The sequence below is a fragment of the Melitaea cinxia genome, chromosome 20 (genome assembly GCF_905220565.1).
Source record: "Melitaea cinxia chromosome 20, ilMelCinx1.1, whole genome shotgun sequence".
Classification (NCBI taxonomy): Eukaryota; Metazoa; Arthropoda; class Insecta; order Lepidoptera; family Nymphalidae; genus Melitaea; species Melitaea cinxia.
This window is the reverse complement of record NC_059413.1, coordinates 14,820,114-14,842,766: the sequence shown is the minus strand read 5'-3', so window position 1 is coordinate 14,842,766 and position 22,653 is coordinate 14,820,114. Positions and strand designations below refer to the sequence as shown.

The window sequence follows — 22,653 nt, the reverse complement described above, 5'->3', positions numbered from 1 at the left end:
ATCTCTTAAAAACATTGGAATTCGATGGTAAAAAAGAACAATACATCAAAAAATTGTATTTTTTTTTTTAATGACAAATAGGCAGGCATTTGACCACAATCTCACCTGATGTTAAGTGACGATGCGGTCGAAGGTGGAGCCTGCCTAATAACAGCCTATTCACTCTGGCCTTGAAGGCACCCAGATTGTATCGTTCGGGAAACACAGACGCGGGCAACGAGTTCCATTCCTTAGCCACCTAGCCATTTCCTTATTGTATCTGTAGGATATCATCATCCATCAAATAGCGCTATCTACAAGTTGATAAACAGGTCCTCATTTTAATAGTTGGCTATTGGCAGACGAGGGCGAGCCCTCTTAGATATAGCCTTATAATTAATAACTTATTAGATCAACGGTTATCTGAAAGTTATTCTTCAATCTAAATGATATTAATTAAAACAATAAACATCATGTCTTCTGACTTCAAACTTTAAAATAGCTTCAAGTACCGTATGATTATCAAGTTGTTATCAAGGTCTACGAGCGCCTGTTTAAACAAAATGTTTTTATTGGTTTTAATAGCTAATGAACAGAAACGAACTTATGATGGCCGTGAGTTCTTTAGAATTATAAAGCCTGTATTAATAAAAAACACAAGTTTATAAATAAGGCAAAGATACACCTACATTGACATTCTGGATTTAATGAACTGACAAAATTACACCTTTAATACTTTGTGTTTTGACATAACTGTCCAAAATAGGCAGTTTTTCTAAAAATGCTTTAATAAAATAATAAAAAGCAGTTATAAACTCATTAATTAGTTTTAAATTTCACAAAATACACATTTGATGACTTTTTTTTACTGTATATAATCTGATAGTTAAATACCAAAGAAGGTCGCCAATCCAAAACTCAACGAATCTACGTACGCAGAAGAAGTACGTAAGAACTCCCACACATTTCCAAAATGGATCCTAATTGTTTCTAATCACACACTGTGTGTGTACTACACGAATATTTAGGACCCGGCTTAGAATACACTGTATAGATTAATTTTAAGTCAGTCAATCAATCAGTCCTCGCGACCTCATCTCACGCACGACATCAATAAGACGAAATCACGCAGTCGGACACGCCAGTAAGTTCAGCCTTCGATTAGGAGCTGCGTGTCAATTGCCTGTCGCAATGGTTGTTAACTGCCCTTTGAGGCTCTGATCAAGTAAACACGTCTTGTTTCTATAATGAGAAGGATGGGTAATTGACACAACCAAAATATTCATAGCTGTGAATGTCTATATTTTAGTATATTTTTTCCGTTTTATCATTAACTAGCTAAACTGGTGTATTTACCACCATATTTTTTTCCCTAGATGTATGGCTATTTTTTTTTTTCGTTAAAGGTCAGTTCGTATCGTATTTTGATCTTGCAGTAAAGATCGTTTTTACGTAAATTTGTTCGAAAATAACGCGTGATAGTCGCAGAACGGAGCATGAGTACACTTCCCGCAGCACCGGAATTAAGGTAGAAATAACAAAAATTTAGCCTCCCATAAATTAGTCTACCTGTGATATACATTATAGCCTTATTTTTATAGAAACCATGTCGTTACGATAATGAACCTAATAAAAAGAATGATTTCATTTTACGCAGGCGTTCGAAAGTTATGTACACATACCTTTCAGGAATTCATTTTTATTTACACAAATCTAAAGTACTTCACTCATAAAACACTTAAGTTTCATTCTGTTTCCCAATATTCTGCCTTTTTGACGATTCTGATTACTGGAATGTAAGTAATCTTAAGTTTACAGTCTAATTACTTCACTAACGCAGGTCGGAGCGTGGGAAACAGGTGCGGATACTCTTAAAGTGAACTGTTAAATAACGGCTTTATAATAATTATTTAATTAATCATTGCATCAAAGGGGATCAAGTTTTAGCAGTTACTACCGCTGACACAGTTAGGCCTGCCTCGGAGAGCACGTTAAGCCGTCGGTCCCGGTTGTTATCATGTACACCTGATAGCGATCGTTACTCATAGCAGGGAATATATCTCTGCCAACCCGCATTGGAGCAGCGTGGTGGATTAAGCTCTGATCCCTCTCCTACATGGGGAAAGAGGCCTATGCCCAGTAGTGGGATAATACAGGCTGAAGCGTACATACAAAGAATATTAAGCGATACAAGGAAAAAACAAACAAGGATTCAAATATCTTATACAGATGAGAAGACAGCAAGGGCATTGAACTTTTTTTACTCAAAGCGGGTAGCCACGAACTAAACGCACATTTCGTTTAGCATCAGCGCGGCAGACCGTCAGTCGGGAACACAGAGTACTATGGTATAAAGTCGGGAAACAGCACTCGGAGCAACCGCAACGCGGCTTGCGGCAGGCAACGTGTGTAATCGGTTTTATATACACTCTCTTTGTTGTGGAGAACCATCCTCGTCGTATTTAGCCGTATGGTTTACTTAAGCTTTAATGGCTTACCAAATTCATTTGTACCATGTTTTATTTTATTTATAATTTTATTCCATTGAGATTGGCAGCACTGTACGAATAATATTAGGTATACAAATATACATATTTAATATAAATTTGTTTATAATACTTCAACTTAGTTAACATTGAATATCATTTTTTTATATTTAATAGTTATAACACTTACTACTAGGTATACTATAATATTACAAAAAATATTGGTATGTCGTAACTAGCCGTTAAACCATGCGATATGTCACAAAGCCATCGTGTGGACAAAGGGCAATTATCCCTTCAATCAATTAGGCACTTGGTGATCGTCAGATGCGCGCCGACCGTGACCCCGCGCCCGCAATCATCTCCCGCTAGCTATTCTTGTAATAGAATACAGTGTTGATATATACGTCCCCTGCGGTTTTACGCGCATTAAATTACGATGCTTATTACTCATTTCATTACATTATCATCATTACATTATCATACAATTGATCAAAGATCAATTGTATGATGTTTTATACCCTTTCATTATTATAAATGTCACGCAACACAGAAACTAATTTTTGACCAAGCAACAAACTCTTTTGCTCTCTTATATAAATGAAGCTAATTTTTTTTTATTAATTTTCACACAAATGCTATGTTAACTAGACAGCACGCATCAAATATAATAATAATAATAATTTACTCTTTATTGAGAGGTTTACAATTTATTAAACAAATTCACAAAAAGAAATGTACAACTTTATGTGTGTACTGTACAAATATAATCATTATAATGGATTATAAAATATTCGTTTACTAATTATTGATAAACCTACATCTTTTATTAACAATAATAAAGCAGAACAGTTTGTTTGTTTATTTGTTTAAGCGCGCTAATCTCAGGAACTACTGGTACGATTAAAAAATTATTCTTGTTGTGGATGGTCATACTTTTGTCCTATTATACCCAGTGGCGTAGCTAGGGGGACAAGGGCCCTGGTGCATAGGGAAAGAATCGGGCCCTCCTCCCCTCTTTCCGCGTTGTTTGAACTTGTATTGGCCTTTTTTTTTAATTTATTTTTTTTTATTATTTTTTTTTTTTCAAAGCTGAGGTTAGAGGGCCCCCTGAGCTCCGGGGCCCTGGTGCACTGCACCACCTGGCCCTATGATAGCTACGCCACTGATTATACCTACTTAACTTTACTAACTTTAACTACAATAATAAAATTGGCAGACGAGACGTGCAAATGCTTTCCCTGTTTAATCGCGATTCTGATTGTTTTGATGCAAAACGTAGCGACGCTACTGTCATTACTGCAATCAAAACAATAACCGCGCCGAACGGTTTAACTGTATGTACAGTTTGTGTAGCTGTGTTTTCATATCGTTCGTGATTAGATGCTGCATTCATTAACGTGGAAATTTTTAATGTTTTTCCCATAAGTTATAACAAAAGAGTTCTGTGTTATTATTTAACGAGCATATAGAAAACCATATTATTTCATGATCCATACTGCTTGTTAACTATACGCCAATTCTTTATCAACTGTTTGTACACTTCCCTACCGCTTCTCTTTTTCTTCGCTATGTCCTATGCCCAAAGGTTGTCTGGAAGAAATCGCTCTTAGCGATAAGACCGCCTTTGTACATCTTTCTTTACATGTATCACTTTTTTGTAATGTTTCTTTGTGGTGTACAATAAAGAGTATTTATTATTATTATTATCCCTAAACTGATATATATCACCATAATTTCCTGTTCAAAAAAAATTATCAATCTTTTGATATTTGATAAACATAAAGAAATCTATCCCACAACACGGTTAAGCCTTTCATTCCAGCTCCAGTGTGAGTGAGTTTCATCCATTCATTCAAGTTGAGTTTCATCCATCATCAAAACCATCACAATTGATACAAACAATAAAAGATTAATCAAATCATTAATTAGCTCGGAGACAAATGTAACAACGTAACCACTTAGTGTGTATATGAGCGTACACAAACAATTATACTCGCCTCAATCATTGCTGAGAAGATGATTCACTGAAAAGCGATGCGTATTACACAACTGCATTATCTAATACATTAGTCTAATAGCTCAATGGAGATCGCTTACAGCTTGAACGCTTTGTAATTGCAGTTACAATTAACATTGTCGCCTCTTTATCACCGGTGCTGTGATTTTTCCTATTCATGTAAACGGTAAGAACATAATCCTAATGTTACAAATTGTGTAGCTTTTTATAATCCGCATAATATTTACATATATCATATTTTATTCTGATTTATTACTTAAGTATGTTTTTTTTCCACAGTAATCGACCATACGACGGTATTAATACAAAACCTTAAAGGAGTATTCCATCTACATGGAGTCTCAACCCAAAGTGTATTTTCCCACGTCGGTTCATCCCCTTATTATTACGTCAAAAGTCAAAACTGCAGATTGTGAAGAGGTTGGTTTTTTTTTTAATGTCACTAGGTCGGCAAACAAGCGTACGGCTCACTTGATGGTAAGCGATTACCGTAGCTTATAGACGCCTGCAACACCAGAAGCATCGCAAGCGCGTTGCCGACCCAATCCCCAATCCCCCCAGGAGCTCTGGTCACCTTACTCACCAACAGGAACACAATACTGCTTGAAAACAGTATTATTTTGCTGTGATCTTCTGTAAGGTCGAGGTACTACCCCAGTTGGGCTGCTCCATATTTTGAGCAGGAAATTCCTGCTGTGCCCTACCTCAGTTAAAAGACAAAATAGTAATGGTAAGACAAAATGTTTTTGCTAGTTTTTAGCGATTGTTTGATGTACAATCAATTAATGTTTTACGATATAAGATAAGATTTATATTTAAATTATCATTTACTTATTTGATTAGTGTATAAACAATGAAATATCAATGAAACATTAATTGCTTTTCGAGCGTTCTTGTCAATTTCGTAGACAAGTGAGAAGATGTAACGATATTGTAATCGTGTCTCCGTAATTGGTTGTTAATATTTCGTACGTCCTTCATGGGCATGTCAAGCGATTGCAAGAAATCACAGGTCGTTTGTTTTTGAAGGAGCCTGTCTTAGTAGACACGCATAAGGGAACATTTCTTACAGAAATTTTATCGCAGATCTCGTAAGTTTATGCGATTTTTTTTTCTAATTGTTTTTTCTAATTGACCATGTTTTTTCTTTTAGAATTTAAATTTTGACGACAGCTTAGCAGTTAAAGCAATGCTATTCTACTGGCAGTTGCGACTTCGATCTCCGCTCATGACAAGCATTTCTATTGGCCATACGTCGTGGTTTGAACTACGACATGCATCTGCTCTTACAATACAGTCACACAGATCTGGGCATGTGTGACCGTGTTGTAATTGTTTTTGGAACCCCAATACCAGAAAAATCCTATTTGGCTCCGTGCAGCGTCAGACGTTTACATAAGCAACAGTATAGTGTTTAGTATATAGTGTTTACTTTATTGGACTTCTAACTTTGTTCCTAATTCAAAATTACTTTATAAAAAATTATAAAACTAAACTTTAAGAAAAACTTAAACTTATAGTATTAAGTAACTTAATAATACACAAAGCTCACATATATGTTAATGGGCTAATTTCCTATGTTAATAATGTATCCTCCGCAGCTCGCCGGCCCGCAGTGCGCGCGCCAGCTCTATGGCATCGCTGTCGGTCCGCGGTCGTCCTGACAGCCTCGATCTCAATCACCGATGTCGTTTGCATCTCGACGTTCTCTTCACTTCACTCTGTCTTTCTTACGATGACCTTATTTTAAGACAATAAATATAATTATTTAGCACTCTAATTTAAATATTTTATACACTGTTTTGAAATAGGCGATTAATTTCGCCAAAGATTAATTACTATTTTCAATGCTATTTCTGCGAATTGTCCTCTTTTCAGGCTACTTACTTACTTTTTCGTACAAAATATAATAAGCTATCCTTGTTTGGGCAAGTGCTGTCTCATGTCTCCAAGTGTTACCAACATCACGAAGGAGATTAGCTTTGTTCACAGAATATTCATCCCCATGATAAATAATAAAATGTTTAAACGACAATTACTTCCTTTAATTAATTAGTGTTCTAGAAATTTCTGAAACTAAAGCATAATTGTAAAGGTACAGTTAAAAGATTATTCTAGAATTTAAACTGATTTCTCCGCCTTTACAAAGAGTCACGTGATTTTTCAGTCAATATTTTTCTCTCATTCTCAACATACTTATATAAAAATAAAAATCTATTTAAAACGATAACAACTATATTAGAAGGCTAATAACACTACATTTAGTGCACTGCAGCTAATTATCTAAATTAAACCGAGAGCGTTTCTTTAAAGAAGTCATAGATAGTAGAGAAAGTCATAAATGTTGTCGAACTATCGAAGTTAGAACAGAGGAAGTGTATAGTTAAGTCATCGCTCTGTAAGGCAGCGCCGTTCAAACGAGTCGGATATTTTCGAAGACGATTAAAATAACAAGTGCAATGAGAGCGGCAGTTAAGGAGCGTCTGGTGAGCTCTGGTGTTTAAATAAGTTAAGTACTTATCTCGCCAGCTCGTCCAATAACGCTAAAAATAAAGTTAAAGTGGCGTGGCCTTTTTTTAAACATTTTAAACGCCTCACACTCAACGGCCCCCACTCTCTCTTGTATCTGGGTTCGAAAACACACACAATACACATGCACAAACACCCAGACAACGGCAAACATCTGTATGGCCAATGAAAATTAGTGCCTAAAAATTCATGTAATTTTACTGATTTTTTATCTTACATCGAGAAGTTGAGCGATTTTAACAACTTAATTTACGAAGAACCTTTTTGCGAAACTTTGTGTTTAAAAGTTCTATATCTTTCAATTAAGATCGCTATCAACCTTAACACGATTATCGTCAGTTTGTTTGAAAGTGTCTGTTAACCTATAATTTAACTCGCAACATTGATCACTGCAGCCTTTCGCAGTCCACTACTGGACATAGGCCTCCACAAGTTCAAGCCAAAAATGGCGTGAACTCATGTGTTTTGCCCATAGCCACCACGCTGGGCAGGCGGGTTGGTGACCGCAACATTGATAGCAGTAGTAAATAAGTACTAATAGTTAGGTAACAAGGTTGGCCGTGAACAACATCAGCAAAAACATATATCTAGAGATAAAAGAAGAAGAGGAAAAAAGAGTGGTAAATTGGAATGACAACAATGCCTAGTGGTAGTCCAATGGTAGTCTCCCACGGGTTTTATCCTATCGTAATTGAATCAGCTCCGCATGACCAGTAACTCGCATGCAATAACGCTGTAATTAAATTGTCACGTCCTACAAGCTAAACCAAAGGGAAACTTGCTTGACAACTGACAAGACAGTTTAATTGTACAGGAATGCATTTTGGAATGGATTCGAAATTCCAACAGGCGATCGTTCTTAAGGACTTAACATCCAACGTACTAATGACCAACGTACTTGCAGCTTATTGTCGTCTATATACATACATACATACATTATTGAATTTTCTGCAGGGCAAATAACTGACATATTTCTAATTGATGGTTTTTGAATGAGTAGTAGTTGACTTTATTGACGATTTTTTCACCTGAATCAACTTTAAAGATCATGATAAGAACATGCCAAAGATCTGCCTTGTAAAAGATAATTAAAAAATGCTTTGGAGCCTACTTCAATAAAGAAATTTTCTATTAAATTTGATTCCTTTTTATTTCGTACTTGATTCCTATTTACGTACAAATTTTCTGTTTTTGCACTTTTCTCAATTCTTCCATTATTAATTCAGAAAAAAACTAACCGATGCAAATATGTTATAATTCAACACGTCAGCAACTCAGCTGTAAAATCAGAGGTCACATTGCAATCTCTTTAAAAGTAGATCATAATCCACTCGCGATACGATCTACAAATTAGCAGACCTTGGACGATCAGGGCTTGTGACGAAGATACGTTCTTTCTAAAAGACTGAAGCTAATGAAATATGTTCAATAAACTTTATTGAGACATCTTTAGATTTAGAAAATATCCTCGAAAAATTAAAAAAAAATCTGTTGGGGATATGTCAAACGAAAGGCAAAAATATTTTTAAGTATATTTTCATACCATTTAACCATTACCATTAAAAAATAAATAAGTATTTACTTTTTCCCCTAATGCTTCGATTTATTAAAACCCAGTAACAATCAAAATAGGTGAAACAGAAAATCATACTTATCTCGTTATAGGCGTTTTATTAGTCGTTTATTTATGGGCTAGTAATTGTAGTAATTGGGTGATAAAATCGACTCGCCTTTTTGGTCTTCGAGCTATCGTCGAGTTACACGTTACGTCAGCAAGGCTTACTGTAACCTACCCTTTCTCTTTGTAATGTCACTAAAATAATATAAACTGGTTGGTGTTAGACATAGCGTTGCGAAACCTTAGGGGCTGAACAATTTTTTATATTTTTTTATTTTTTTATACAACTAGCTCGAAAACCAAGCGTAGGGCTCACCTAATAGTAAGCCATTACCGTAGCTTACAGATGCCTGAAATACCCCATCTCCAATCCCCAGGAGCTCTATTCACCTTACTCACCACAGGAACACAACACTGCTTCAAAACAGTATTATTTAACTGAGATCTTTTTCTAAGGTTGAGGTACTTTCCTAGTCTACCTGCTCTAGATTTTGATCAGAATATTTCCTACTGTTTCCTACCTCAGTTAAAATGATTTACTAACAATGTCGACAATATTACGTTTCTTACCAAACTATTTATTTCATATGGCATTTGCTAAGAATTTTTCAGACATTTGCATGCTCAACTAGCCAGATAGTAAACGATGTTTTAAACAAATATTTGCCGCCAGTAGAACTAAAATCTAGCGCGTACATTTGGACAAAGATCTTTATGGCCTACAAAAATATCTTTTACCCGAAAAGATCGAACCTGCGACTTCAAGCACATCGATAGTTACCAAAACCACTGCACCAATCAGTCGTCATAATTTTGTATCATACAACAAAACATTAAACGTGTAAATTTTTTGCAACTCAATATCCCCTGTAACTCGTCGCTAGCCTCACTCTGTAATTGCTCATTACATCGAACATTCGATACTTAACTAATAAAACAAAAAGTAATAATATGTCACGGTTTATTAATTCGTTTTATCCAACGTTCATCGTCACCTTGAAACATGAGAGCGGTGATTGTCAATATATCACCCCTCACACTACACCACCAGTCACCTCTACTACCTACAACATAAAACTCATAATGGTGTAGCAGTGGTCCCAGTCGTAGATAGGGTTATTACCTATTTCGAAAATATAAAATCGTTTAAATTTTTGTACAATCGTACGTTTTTGAGATAAATGACCGTAACTGGGGACCGTTACTTTTGAAAATGTTTACGTTCTTAACCTTACTTTCTTCTTTTCTTAATAATTCGAGTAACAGCATTAACAAAGTACTCAATATTGTGCTAATTAATTTCAACTTTTTTCACACAAACGGAAGAAGTATGTATCTTAATAATAAATTTGGCAGCCCTAAGCGTTATCCACCCCTCAGCTCGAGTTACCAGCAACGCGATCTGCGCCAATGTGGCATTGAGCGACGTATCGTGTGGAGCGACCGCGCCGCAATTAGTTGCTAACCGACGTTACCTTGTTTACGTTTTGTTTTATTGTATCGTATAATTATCTCATTTTATAGTATTGGAGATAAGTCATGTGAGATAAGTCACATCTTCTGATTCACAGTTCATTATTTGAACGCATAATTTATGCGTAAAACGTCGCTGACATTTCCATTTATTTGCGAGATAGGGCACGGTAGGAAATCCCTTTCATAAAATTAAGAGCAACCCGAAGAAACCAACCTGGAGTAGTGCCACATAGTTACAAGCTCACAGTCAACTAATGCTGCTCTCAAATATTATTGGTCCTGTGTTGAGTTAGGTAGCCAAAACTCCTGGGTGGGGTCGGGAGTAGGGTCGGCACCACAGGAACACAACACTTTTAGAAAACAGTATTATTTAGCTGTGATCTTCTGTAAGGTCGAGGTACCTCAGTCGGGCTGCTCCAGATTTTGAGCAAGAAATTACCTACTGTGCCCTACCTCAGATTACTTCATTATCTAAAATAACTTGTACAATAGTTCAAAACAACAACTTGATTAAAAGCAACCTTATTTTTAGACGGAACTTGTAAACAGAAACATATTGTTGTGGTATTTAAGACATTTGTGGTAGAAGTTTTTAAACCCCTTAGTAACTTAACTATGATACAATAATTGATAAATTGTGTTGTTTATTGAAAGGCCTAGCGTCCAGCTGAACCATTATTTCATCAGGATGAAACACGTTGGAAAGGTTCGCTCCGACAGACACGCATCATTATATATACTGTATTTGTTGAGATAGCAATACAAATGGCTTTTGTACCATCATAAATACATAATGCATAGTTCATAGAGACTAAACAGGCGTTGCGGTGTCTCCTGCGTCGGTTATTGACACACCAGCGCTGAGGGAAATGTAGCCCAATCAACAAAATTTTGGCGTAGAGTTTAAAATGGTCAAATGCATCTTTTTTTTTTTTTTTTAATACGTATTGATTGATTGCTTTTTCACGGGCTATTCTCCGCAACTCGACGTCTCAGTGCGCCTATTTTGCGTGGTTAAATATGGTTTTAATACGTAAAAACAAGAATAAATTTAGTATATTTTTTATTAGTCTTTCATAATTAGCTCAATATCTAGTTAATTGATAAGATAGCGAAACTCACATTTTTTTTTTCTTTAACTACTATTATTAAAGGTTGCTTGCAAAAGATCGCAAGCGATAAGGCCGCCATTTCATACCTATTTGTTTTGTATCTAATGTTTCTAAATTACATCTTTTTAGTTTGGGAATAAAGTTTTAACAAATAAAGAAATAAACAAAAAAAAAACGGGAAGTTAACAGTTTTCATTTTATTACGTAATCGATACTAGTAACTGGCAATAATAAAACCGAACAGTATTCAAGAAAAATACAGCCTTAGCACAATGTTCAATGTGTTGGAGATTCTGCTTATCAAGTATCATTGAACAGTGACGTTTCAAACGCGTTTTCAAAGCGGAGTGACAAACAATGCACTTGGTACTTTTTTGATGTTGCAACTTGCAGATGTCCTTAGTAACAATTTAGCGCTAGGTGAAAGTAGATGGCTGATTCCCCCCTTTTTTAAAATAGATTGAGCTATCTGCTCGCTTGCATATCCATTTAATGTTTTTTTTTAATATATAGACTAGCGCTTGACCTCGATCTCACCTGAAGGTAAGTGAAGATGCAGCCTAAGATGGTGCTCGCTTGCCGTTCAAAATTCATTTTACATACGATAAGATTGATGACGAAACTAAAGAAACATAACCTTTCCTCAGTTCATCATTTGCCAATACCTCTCGAAATTTAATAATAAGTAATGTTGTGCTCATAGAAAACAAACCTAGACCTAGAATAGTTGCACTGTCAGCTGGGGAACGCCATCACCACTTCGTCACGTGTCCGTCACGTCTAACGGTAGCCCCGTTATCTCATTTCGTACCATCAGAACGGGTTCTCTGAGGTCGGACGACATTCCTCGTGTATCTTTCTAGCGAGAACTTCTGCTTGCGCACGCGGATACAACATTACTCATACTCAGATACCATCACACTTAGCCCGACGTGCGCTGCTATCATTACGATTTGAATATTAAAAATTATTTTCATTTTAATTACAATCATTTACAATCATTCATTCATTTCAATCATTTTTAATTTACAAACATTAAATAATGAAGCTAGCTGTAACGTAATTTCATCACTGACTTACTTTTATTGAATCTTGACTCATATCTCATTTGTTGCAACGTTGAAACAGAGGGGGACTAACTAACTGACTACTTTCCTGTCCTAGTAGATACTAAAATCCTTTTATAACAGTGTGGTGTTAAAAGACTTTTATTTAACAATAAAAATGAAACTATTACTACTGTAACATCTTAAAGGTAATTCAATCTTATACGTTGGCATATAATATGTAAATATAAACGTAAAACAACATAATAATTAAGATGGCGCACACATGACGGTGGTAATAAAAAGCTGTATAGAGTTTCAAATACTCAATAACATTATGATAATTGGGTATATTTAGCGAGTTTGCAAGGTAATGCACAATTCTATAGTCATCGTTTCATCACGAAGCGTCAGAATGCCAGTGGGTCGTCCGGTCGCGTCCTTGGCGACATTTAGCTGAGCCGGTCCTAAAGGTGTCTTCCCGCTACTTAATAGCTTATTTATTTATTTGCTTAACAGTCGATACCATCAGTGAAAGGATTATTATGGTATAACATAAGTCTCATAAACTTTAACATGTTTACCTTGGGTGTATCTAAATGTATTGGTTCTCAAAATGCACTTGATTCTGGTGTTCGACAGGGTAATCATTTGGCTCAAACATTTATAATAAATTTCAAAAATGTGCTATGTATTATCTCAGCTGCACAAAGTTAATTCAGATAATAACAGACAGAACCTTAAATATAAAATAAATGTCTCTTAAAATACTTTGTTATGCAGAACGCAAATATCAAAATAATTAAACAGATCAGTGTAGCCTTTTCTGCCTGTGATGGCTTTGTTAATCTTTCGAAGTATGCATCACTATGAGATGCAATTGTTACCATATAACAATTTAAAGGATGGCCTTCGTAATATTTATTAACGTCAAATGTCGTTACTAGTTAATTTAACAAATAATAACCTTACAATTTACAGACATTTCATACAATTTTGATAAAGAAATCCTAAACTAACTGAACACGCTTACCATAGAATTAATGATTATGTGTATAAAATCAAATAACAAAACTTTAGAAGAAAATGCTTTGCCTTTCATTATCACCTAATGATGATGGAGTTTCTTAACTTATCCGTTTTTATGGAAAGTATCATTCAATGCTTGGATTGCTTATTTGAATGTCATTTACATTAGAAAGAGAACGATTGTTTTATTGTTTAGCGTTTGTTATAATTTTCTGCAGCATCAGAGATTCTACTAATGGGTGCTAGTTATTAAAGTTGGAAGAGAACAAAGGTTTCACCGTTTCAGTAAAGTGAGGAGTTGAAAGGAGGAGATTGTTAATTCGACTATTCTTCTTATCTATATTTTTTATTTGTGCTACTTCATAATTATTTACTGGGAGTACCGATTTTGGTGATTTTTTTTAAATTTTGATTTTCAAAATGACGATTCGAAAGTGCATTTGAAGCCTATGGAAATAAAGTTATTTTGATTTCGCTTCAGCTTGTAATATCCCACGGCTGGGCATAGACCTCTTTCCCCATGTGGCAGAAGGATCAGAGTTTAATCTACCACGCTGCTCCAATTCTGGTTGGCGGATAAATTTACTACTATGAGTAACGATCGCTATCAGGTATACATGATAACAACGGGGACCGACGGCATAACGTGCTCTCCGAGGCACGGTGGGGACACCCACAAGGACTGCACAAATACCCAGACCACGGCAAACATCTGTATGGCCAATATAAATGTTTATCATTTGCGGGGATCGTACCCGCAACCGCTTTTTTTATTTTAATTTGATTTAATTGAAAATTAGTGCTTATTGTGAGGAACCTTTTAAATTTAAGCGAGATCTAACAAGACTGACAACAAAAAATTTTGTGACTTTTCCCCAATAATGAGCATTCGATTGACTTTTATTTCGACAACCTACGTTGATGATGTACTAATAATTTTATTACTTGACAAATTAAATCGAGGTCGGTTTTTTGTCTTGCTAACAGTTATTATTTAATAATTACATGAAATATAATTCAAAAGTTATTTCTCTACAGTATAATCTTTAAGTTTTTTTTAGATCATACGATTTATGTTTTTAACATTTAAATATCGAATTAATATAAAAAAGAAAATTGAAAAAAACATACGATCATTTAAAAACCATTTTTTTTTTATTTCGTAAAAAAAATTAAATATGTAGCTTTTGAATGTTATAATTAGCAAATGACATTTTATAATGAACATTACAGGAAATAATTACAAATGAACGAATCCTTCGTTGTTTGTTTTTTAGATTTAATCTAAATAGTTGTATCTCCCAGACATGTACTACTTACTTCTGTAGGCCTTACATTACACACAAGGTCACCGCGATTTGAATCTGCATATTTAATTAATAAATGTAACAAGATGGCGTCTGCTCGAGAAATATTTAAAGAAAAATATTTCATTTAATAGTAATGCAAAAACATATAAATACCTTCTAGATTTTTATATAGCTAAATTAGTATGCTGTTTATAATGTATAAGAAATTATTAATATAATAAATGTATAGCTACGCAGACTTTGAATGCTCATAACTATAAAGACGACAAAAAAAAACAGTGATGAGTTTTGATATTCAAAGGTCAGCAATATCGTATCTGAAACATTTAATATAAAATATAATATATAATAATATATATAAAATATATGTTATGCGTATAAATAAATGTTGTAACATCGTTTTTGAACAAACTTCGCTATTTTAGATTTAGGCAGGTTACTATTTAACGCCTACGTGAAAAATTCCTGTATCAAGGGAAATTAACGACAAATTGCTTGCTTAATTTACGCATAGTAAGTGAGACAGAATTTGTGTTAAGAATATTATAGATATTTCTAAGTCTTCAAGCTATTACGGCAACGCATTACAAAAAAACTTGTACGTCAATAAGTCAATAGCACAATGAACGAGAGAGAATCTGTGTACGCAACGATACAAACAATTCGTAATGACGGTCGCATCAAAGTCAAATCTCCGCTAATGAGTGGCGTTGTTGATGCTGTTCTCGCGCCATTGTGACTGTTGTCTCGCCACAGCCCGTTCGCAGCCTTGTCTTATCACCAGACAGACACATTTTTGAAGTAAAACTTCTTTACAAACGCTTGACTTGGGGAATAAGCTGATGAATGTGTAATGAGAGCGTTACGAAAAGTGTGATCGGGCCAGGTGAACGAAGCAAGAGAGAGAAGTGCGAGCACACATTTTCTTTCTCTCTGTCTCTCGTAGCCTCTATCTAAGACACAGTGCAGGCCTTATGTGCAGAAGTTTTACTTAAGTCGTGTAATCTAAAACACACTAGTTTTTTTTTATACAACTAGGTCGGCAAGTACTGTGTGGCTAAAGTACTAAAGAATATAGCCACCCCCTCTCTTCCCGTGGGTGTCGTAAGAGGCAACTAAGGGATAACACAGTTCCGCTACCACCTCGAAACTTAAAAAGCCGACCGATAGCGGGATAACCATCCAACTGCTGGCTTCAAAATACACAGGCCGAAAACGGGCAGCAGCGTCTTCGGTGCGACAAAGCTAGCCCTGCGGTCACCAACCCGCCTGCCCAGCGTAGTGACTATGGACAAAACACATGAGTTCACGTTATTTTTGGCGTAAACTTGTGGAGGCCTATGTCCAGCAGTGGACTGTATAGGTTGTAGTGGTGATGATGTGTATTTTATTAAATCAATACGGTTATAGTAGCTCATTTCTATATAGAATCATTTTGGCATAATGCATCAAAAGCAACTGTTAGGATTTCCTTCATCGACAGCTGATCTATTTTTGCTGTACTGTATCCTATAAGAGCGTATAAAACCTATCATCGCTATTTCTCCATTGTTAGTCGACTGATCTCATAATATAAACAGTACCTGAGTGGCCCAGCTTAGCTTGGTATTTTTAGTAGAGATGCCACGAATATTCGGCAATTATTCGGTATTCGGCTATTCGGCCTCTTTTTTTCGCTATTCGGTATTCGGCCGAATATGGTTAACCATTTGGCCGAATACCGAATAGCAATTTTTTTAATTCATATTAACTGTTTTTCCGCGACTTCGCGTAAATTATAAGCCCATGTCCTTTCTAAGGCTTTAGAGTATCTGTGTACCAAATTTCATTTAAATTGGTTCAGCAGTTTGGGCGCGAAATCGTGATAAACAAATTTACTTCCTTATTTATGATAAAATACAGTAAGGATTACCAAATAAATTATGAAATAATTGTGTTTGCTCGCAAACGAAAAAAAAAACCGACTTCAATTACACCGACGAGTAATACAACGTAGATCGACGAAAAAATAGTCAAGTAACTACGCGTTATCAAAGATTACTCAAAAAGTAGTGATCAGATCTCAATAAAATTTATATGTGACTACATGACAAACATCAGCTTTCGATTAAATTAAAAATTATAAAAATCGGTACACCCAGTAAAAAGTTATTGCGGATTTTCAAGAGTTTCCCTCGATTTCTCCGGGATCCCATCATCAGATCGTGGTTTCCTTATCATGGTACTAAACTAGAGATATCTTCTTTTCAACAAAAAAATAATTATCAAAATCGGTACAGCTAGTAAAAAGTTATTGCGGATTTTCAAGAGTTTCCCTCGATTTCTCTGGGATCCCATCATCAGATCCTGGTTTTCTTATCACGGTACTAAACTAGGGATATCTCCTTTCCAACAAAAAAAGAATTATCAAAATCGGTACACCCAGTAGAAAGTTATGCGGTATAATACAACGTAGGTCGACAAAAAAAGCGTCAAGTAAAAACGCATTATTAGATATAACTCGAAAAGTAGTTGTTAGATCGCAAATAAATTTAAATGGGACCAATTGGCACACACCACCTTTCGATTAAAAAAACATTTGTCGAAATCGGTCCACACGGTCAAAAGTTCTGATGTAACATACATAAAAAAAAAAAAAAAAAAAAAAAAAATACAGTCGAATTGAGAACCTCCTCCTTTTTTGGAAGTCGGTTAAAAACTCGAAATATTACTCACAAAGATATTTATTTAACCAAAAAAGAACTAACAAATTAATAATTAAAATCTACCAGTGGTAAGAAACAAACACAACAAACAAACTGCCAGTTTATTGTCATCACCTCAGATTAATAAACAAAAGGCAGATGGAGCGTGCCGAACATGCGAGTGAAGCCACCAAAGCGAATACAAAATCAAAAGCGAATACAAAGTCGCAGCAGTGCTAAAGATAGCGTTGTATTGTTTAAACGTCTCGAGTGATTCATTATTTTTTGTCAAAAAATGCCGTCTTGTGTTGTTAAACATTGTAAAAGTTGTTCCCGAAAACAAAAAAAAGAGGATGGAATTTCATTTCACAGGTAATTATAAATTGTTTAATTGATTTTATTATTTATTCACTCAATAAATTATATGGTTATCTCGGAACACAAAACCTCGACATTAATTCAACTGTGTTGCCAGTTTTCGGCGAAATGTTTTTCCCTTCAATTGGGGAAACTACCTGATGGTCTAGGCGTTAGTGAGACTGACTTTTAAATGAACGGACGTGTATTCGATTCCCACACGTAATATCACGCCTAAATAGTTATGCCGAATTTAGATGTATTTTTATCTGTTATTACCATTTACTGTGATTCGGTCATTAATATCTAATGCAGAGCTTAAATAAAAATGTATATGGCTATCAATTCAGTTCCTTATATATATATATATATATATATATATATATATATATATGATATATATACTTATATATATATATGATATATATATATATGATTATTATATATATATATATATATGATAATGATGAAGTAATTCACATATATGGTATATTTTGTTAAGTTGTGGGCAATAGCTAGATTATATAATATTAGTGGAATTAACGGAAGATGAATATATTTAAAGAATACATATTGTAATCAGTGTCAAGTTTTATTATTTAATGATTTTTGCAGATTGCCGACAGATGTTGTTCTACGTGAGGAATGGGTTTCTATTATTCGCCAAAGCAGGCAAGACAATAATAGGCAGGCATCAAAATTTTGCGTTGTGTGTTCATTACATTTTAAAGAAGATGGCTTATGCTTTACCGAAAAATGTCGTAGGTTGATAAAAAAAATTCCAATGTAATTATTTGTAATACTATCTAATCTTTTGGTCTAGTCTTTAGATTGTCTGTATATCGATGTATGTGTGTGTGTGAATAAATGATGATGATTATTATTATTATTGTTAATAAATATTTTAAATTATGTATGTTTTTTTAATTTGTCTAATGAAATAAATATGATACTACTGAAAAACACTAAAGTTTTATTATCTAGAGTTGTAAACACTGTAAAATCCATTTAAACCTTATTAAACAAAAACAAAATTAATACCCGAAGCAAAGTGTGGACGGACCGCTAGTTATAAAAATCTTGACATATTACCTATTTCTTTCGTTATTTTTAACGAAACCTTTATTAATGTTGTTATTATTATGAAAGTATTTATTTAGTTATAAATTCACGTATCCAAATAAAACTTTAGAACCTATTGTCGTAAAAGGACATTTTAAAAAATACAGGGAGTTTTTTTCTTTTTATGGTATCATTATACACACATAGATGCACGTGTTCCTACACTGCCATTTCTAGTCGCCACGCACACATGAATAAAAAGTGGCTTCATACTTTTTGTTGCACACGCTCCATCTGCCTATTGTTTATTAATCTGTGGTCATCACTATAAATTTCATAATAGTTCCAAATAGGCGATTTCTTATTAAATTGATTCATTTTGCTTTTCTCAAACAAACGGTGATATTTCTTATGGTAATCAATCACATTAAATGTTATATTTTAGTATACAGTAAGTACAACGCATCAACGACCAACAAATAAAGCAGGTTGTAACACGACCGCGAAGTACGTATTACTTCAGCGATGTAAGTTTAAACTCGTACGGTGACGAGTTGTGTCTTGTCGCCCGCGAAAAGTACTAAGTGTGGCCGAATATTCGGCTGCCGAATGTTCGGCGCTTCGGCCAAGAGCCTCGCCGAACATTCGGTATTCGGTATTCGGCCAAATTACTATTCGTGGCATCTCTAGTTTTTAGTAAATCGTGTTTTTTTTTAGGAAATCATATTTAAATGCGAATTACATAATGATAAAATATGAATAATATTTATTTTACCGACAGTAATAAAAAATATAAATAAATATAAAAAATCAAAAATAAAAAAAAAATAATAAAAAACAATAATGATAAAATATGAATAATATTTTTCTATTTTACCGACATAATAATAAAAAATATGAAATGGCTGTTTAAATTATAATTGTGTTTGCTCGCAAACGAAAAAAAACCGACTTCAATTACATCGACGAGTAATACAACGTAGATCGACGAAAAAATAGTCAAGTAACTGCGCGTTATCAAAGATTACTCAAAAAGTAGTTATCAGATCTCAATAAAATTTATATGTGACCACATGACAAACATCAGCTTTCGATTAAATTAAAAATTATTAAAATCGGTACACCCAGTAAAAAGTTATTGCGGATTTTCAAGAAGTTCCCTCGAATTCTCTGGGATCCCATCATCAGATCCTGGTTTCCTTATCATGGTACTAAACTAAGGATATCTTCTTTCCAAAAAAAAAGAATTATTAAAATCGGTACACCCAATAAAAAGTTATTGCGGATTTTCAAGAATTTCCATCAATTTCTCTGGGATCCCATCATCAGATCCTGGTTTCCTTATCATGGTACTAAACTTGGGATATCTCCTTTCCAACAAAAAAAGAATTATCAACATCGGTACATCCAGTAGAAAGTTATGCGGTATAATACAACGTAGGACGACGAAAAAAGCGTCAAGTAAAAACGCATTATTAGATATAGCTCGGAAAGTAGTTGTTAGATCTCAAATAAATTTAAATGGGATCAATTGGCACACACCACCTTTCAATTAAAAGAAAATTTGTCGAAATCGGTCAACACGGGCAAAAGTTCTGATGTAACATACATAAAAAAAATAAAAAATAGTCGAATTGAGAACCTCCTCCTTTTTAACCGACTTCCAAAAAGGTTCCGAAAGGTGGTTTGCGAGCAAACACAATTATTTGGAAGTCGGTTAAAAATACAGTCGAATTGAGAACCTCCTCTTTTTTTGGAAGTCGGTTAAAAACAGTCGAATTGAGAACCTCCTCCTTTTTTGGAAGTCGGTTAAAAACAGTCGAATTGAGAACCTCCTCCTTTTTGGAAGTCGATTAATAAAAAATAACGAGTGCAATTAGAAAAAAAAAATAATAATTGGAAATTTGAGGATTGAACCCTAATCTTTTCGGTCGATCGCGACCGGCCGATTTCCGACCTGAGCTTTTGCAACTTTATTGACATTCACAAAATTTACCTGTGTATTCTAACGATATTGTAGCCATTTTTCCATTTCCTAAAAACAGGGATAAAACGACATTTTCTAAAAATGAATCCTAGCTAGATTTATTTATCTCCCCCGAAATCCCCTGTATACTTAATTTCATGAAAATCGTTGGAGCCGTTTCCGAGATTCAGATTATATATACATATATATACAAGAATTGCTCGTTTAATAGTATAAGATAAAATACATACTAGCACGAGTGCATTCAGCTGGACCACTCAAAAAACGAAGTTAGCTGAAAGCGCGCATCATCGCCACGATTAGATTTTATTACTTTTATTACATTTTTCATAGCATTTAATTTAGCCAGTGGCCATAAAAAGATCCATAATGTATATGGTATGTCTATTAATATTTTAATGCCTATAAAAATGATAAGAATGTAATAGACACACTTCCGGTATTTAAACAAACTTGATTCTGTATCTATATCTGTACCTACATGTTATTCAATTATCATTATTTTTATTCTGCAGTAAGATATATAGAGCTAAATAGTGAGTAATGGGTAAAATATCAAACTCAAATAGTTTAGTTCCACATTTGAATGGGTAAAAAAAGGACATAATAATTAAAATATCATTAACTCAATAAAGATTATAAACTGTCATATCTGTTTTTTTTTATATTCTATAATATATGTCTAGTTGATTCAGGAGGTATACCCCCAACATAAAAAAATGCGTGTGCTTTAGATCACACGACTGAAGTAAAACTTAACATTATTGAATATCATATCAAAAATTGACCGCTCCAGTGGGGTTCGAACCCGCGTCTCCGACTGACCGTGTCGGCGCTCTAGCCAATTAAGCAATGGAACGATATACCCGCTATAGTAAAACTTCTTTTGTTGTCCCTGCAGTAATATACGAAACGTAACTCTCTCTCTTTCTATCTTCACTAACTTATATTATCACTCTCAACTTCCGTTCGCCTCACCCGAACACACTTTGTAATGCTCTCGTCATGTATTCACCAGCTTAGTCCCGTAGTCAAATGTGCGTAGAGAAGTTTTACTTCAATCCTACATTTTTCGTTCCCATTGGGCTGTCCCAAGTGACTCAACTGCCCGGTGTAGACAAGCTGTGACGTCCACACGTATAACTTAGAATACGTCGCCGTGTTCCCACTTGCCTAGTGACAGTGATAACACCGAGTTTTTGTTCGCCAACCTCGCCTCGATCGCTTTCACGCATTGTTCGGAACTGGGCCGAGAATCACTCTTCGTTACGACACGTGCAATTGGAAAAAAATAATTGGCGTATGTGTCGTGTCGGTAACTTTATATAAACGAAAAATACACAATATGTGACGAAGATTTTTAATTTCAAAACCAGTACTTCTACATGTAGGAACATGAAATTGAAGCGTCATTTCTTTTTTGTTCAGTCAGAAACAAGTGACGATAGATGATGTTTGATGTATTTTTGATGATGATAGATTTTTATCAGTTTTCGAAGGCTCAAGATGTCAAGAACGGACATGTGGCTAATTGGTATTTTTTATGTAAAAGTATGATCAAGAAACGTTAGAGGTCTTCAAGATGTCATGTATTTGTAAATATATTTTTAAAAAACAATACATATTAATCGTTACTTTTTAAACAACAGCCTCATAGTCAGTATGCCAATCTCCAAAAGCCATTGCGCAATGAACTGTTCAATCCAAACAATTTATATTAAATCAAATACATTAAGTGAACAATTATTTTGAATGCTTCACATTATCACTAAATCGTGAAAATGAAATTATATTTCAATAACCTTAGATTTATCGTACGATTAACTTTGCACTAACAATATCTCTTAGAGCATTACTCAATGCAGTTTTTATGCTTTAGACCTTCATGGAGGCGCTGTCATGGCCAACACTACTCTAACTCATCGACTTTACTACTGGAGTACAAGAGTGTAGAGATT

The 22,653-nt window shown here is 34.6% G+C and overlaps 2 long non-coding RNA genes across 2 annotated transcripts; both read left to right on the top strand.

Annotated features, from left to right (window-relative positions):
* Positions 1-4,442: 4,442 nt before the first annotated feature.
* LOC123663451 lies at positions 4,443-6,259 on the top strand. The gene is made up of 3 exons (XR_006744658.1): positions 4,443-4,651; positions 4,765-4,905; positions 6,087-6,259. It is a non-coding gene; the product is annotated as an uncharacterized LOC123663451 (long non-coding RNA).
* Positions 6,260-17,416: 11,157 nt separating this feature from the next.
* LOC123663586 lies at positions 17,417-18,530 on the top strand. Its single transcript, XR_006744686.1, has 2 exons — positions 17,417-17,661; positions 18,262-18,530. It is a non-coding gene; the product is annotated as an uncharacterized LOC123663586 (long non-coding RNA).
* Positions 18,531-22,653: the final 4,123 nt, after the last annotated feature.